The sequence below is a fragment of the Gossypium hirsutum genome, chromosome D06 (genome assembly GCF_007990345.1).
Source record: "Gossypium hirsutum isolate 1008001.06 chromosome D06, Gossypium_hirsutum_v2.1, whole genome shotgun sequence".
Classification (NCBI taxonomy): domain Eukaryota; kingdom Viridiplantae; phylum Streptophyta; class Magnoliopsida; order Malvales; family Malvaceae; genus Gossypium; species Gossypium hirsutum.
Genome location: NC_053442.1, coordinates 51,828,436 through 51,831,381, shown reverse-complemented (window position 1 = coordinate 51,831,381; position 2,946 = coordinate 51,828,436). Strand labels below are relative to the sequence as shown.

Sequence of the window (2,946 nt, the reverse complement as noted above, 5' to 3'; positions counted from 1 at the left end):
CTTATTACTTGATAATGACTGTGTACACTTGCACAAACCCTAGCGTTACAAGTTTTTGGCCCCATTACCGAGAATTGTCAACTGTTGCCATAGTTATTTTTTTCGTGAAATTATTTATTTTCAATTTGATTTATTTCTAATATTACTAACTTATTCTTTTTAATTTTTGTGATTGTCTTCTCAGGTGTTTATGAGCATAGATTGAATTATCAATTTACTCCCTATGGACCTTGAAATTGAGTGAACTTTCAAACAAAGAAGACATGAACGAATAGCTCAAAGACAAGTTGAGATGGACCTTGGAAATTAGAATCAAGACTAAGGTAATGAAGCCGATTATGTACGAATTCCCATCCTCATTGCTGATGATAAGGATCGATGCATCAGGCAATATGTTGTGCTAGTTTTTAATGGGTTAAACCCAGGAATTAGAATGCCAAATATTGAGGCAACCCAGTTTGAATTGAAACCAATAATGTTTCAAATGCTACAAACGGTGGGTCAATTTAGTGGTATGCCCACGAAAGATCCACATCTACACCTTCGACTGTTTATAGAGGTGAGTGATTCATTCAAGATAGCCGGTGTGACTGAAGACACACTGAGGTTGAAGTTATTTTCGTACTCGTTGCGATATTGAGCACAAGCATGGCTCAATTTATTGCCACCAAGTTCTATATCTACATGGCAAGAATTAGCAGAGAGATTTTTGGTTAAGTATTTCCCACCTAGCAAAAAAGCTAAGTTAAGGAACGAGATCACAACTTTCCAACAATTGGATGACGAGTCTTTGTATGAGGCTTGGGTGATATTCAAGGTGTTACTTCATAAGTGTCCTCATCATGGGATTCCTCATTGTATCCAGTTGGAGACATTCTATAATGATTTCAATGCACATACAAGATTGATGGTAGATGCTTTCGCGAATGGTGCAAATTTGTCTAAGTCTTATAATGAGGCTTATGAGATCATCGAGAGGATCACGAGTAATAACTATCAATGGCCAAAAAATTGAACAGCTTCAGGAAGACGTGTAGCTGAAGTTCATGAAGTTGAATCCCTCACTTCGTTATCAGCTCAGGAATCGTCTATTTCCTCTATGTTAAAATAATTAACCGCTAATAGTACTAATAATTTTGCTGCTCAGCCACCAAGTTCGTTTGAAGTAGTTTCCTGTATGTATTATGGGGAAGGTCATTCTTTTGAAAATTGTCCATGAAATCCTAAGTCAGTGTACTATGTGGGGAACCAATATCAAAATAGGAGTGGACAAGGACCCTAGTCCAACTTCTACAATTCTTCATGGCGTAATCATCCTAACTTTTCTTGGAGCAACCAAGAAAATGGACCGAACAATAACTTATTGCGACAAAGACCTAACCAATCTCAAGGGTTTAATCAGCAAGCTCCAAAACCACCTCAAGCTGAGGCATCCAACAGTTTGGAGAACTTGTTGAAAGCATACATGGCAAAGAATGACTCTTTGATCCAAAGCCAAGCAACAGTATTGAAAAATTTGGAAAACCAAATGGATCAGTTGGCTACGGAGCTTTATAATAGACCGCAAGGAACCTTACTGAGCAATACTGAGAATTCAAGGAATTTGGGTAAAGAACATATCAAGGTCGTGGCATTGCGAAGTGGTAAGACTCTTGAACCCCGATTGATTGATGTCAAAGATGAGCATGTTGAAAAGGAGGAAAGTCAACCAGATGTTGAAGTTCCTACACCAAAGGAATCAAAATCTATAAAATCTGACAAGGTAAACCCTGACTTAGTGAATTCAGATATTTTAACATCTTATTTGGATGCAGATTTACCTACTCAGAAGAGTTGTCCAGTTCAATCGAAAGTTCCATCACCTCTATATCCGCAAAGATTGTAGCAAAAGAAGTAGAAACAAGAGGTGCAATTCAAGAAGTTTTTGGATGTTCTGAAGTAGTTACACATCAATATTCCATTGGTGGAGGCTTTAGAACAAATGCCGAACTATTTGAAGTTTATGAAAGATATACTGTCCAAGAAGAAATGACTAAGTGAGTATGAGACTATTGCATTGACAAAGGAGTGTAGTGCATTCCAGCCAAATAAACTGCCATTGAGGAAGCTTTACTATACCCTGTAACATTGGTGAATCTTACTAGGTATCAACTTGATGCCTAAGTCTATTTTAAGATGTTACGGATAGGTAAAGTATGACCTAAAACTGTGACGCTTCAGCTAACGAATAGATCTTTAGCATATCCCAAAGGAAAGATCGATGATGTTTTGGTAAGAGTCGATAAATTTATTTTTCTTGCTAATTTCATTATTTTAGATTTTGAAGCAGATAAAGAAGTGCCAATTACCCTTGGGAGATCTTTCCTAGCCACAGGGAGGACGTTAATTGATGTGTAGAAAGGCAAACTCACCATGCGAGTTCAAGACGACCAAGTAACTTTTAACATTCTTAAAGCGATGAAAATTCCCGATCCGGTAGATGAGTGTTTAGTTGTGGAAGAGATAGAAACCTTGGTTTCTATGGAAAGCAATTTTGACGAAGATCCATTGAAAAAAAGCCTTAAAGTTTGACCCTTTTGAGGATGAAGAAGGTGAAAAAATCATAGCTTTGATGGAAGCCAATCCGAGAAATTTTACTCAATCCACATGGTTTGAACCATCGGAGTTAGAAGTCAGAGAATTTGTGCAACCCAAGTTGTCAATCGACGAACCAACTACAGTCGAACTAAAGGTACTTCCTTCCCATTTGAAATATATTTATTTAGGTGACTTTATTTTCCCTGTGATTCTTTCAGCAGAACTAACAAAAGATCAAGAGGAACAACTGATTGTTGTTTTAATAAAGCAATTGGTTGGACCATAGCTGACATTTGAGGTATAAGCCCTTCTTTTTGCATGCATAAAATCATTTTGGAAAAAGGTGAAAGAGCTCGAATTGATGGGAAA

General features: G+C 37.3%; 1 non-coding gene across 1 annotated transcript; it reads right to left on the bottom strand.

Annotated features, from left to right (window-relative positions):
* Positions 1 to 742: 742 nt before the first annotated feature.
* On the bottom strand, positions 743 to 849 carry LOC121218837 (small nucleolar RNA R71). The gene has a single exon (XR_005915313.1). It is a non-coding gene; the product is annotated as a small nucleolar RNA R71 (small nucleolar RNA).
* Positions 850 to 2,946: the final 2,097 nt, after the last annotated feature.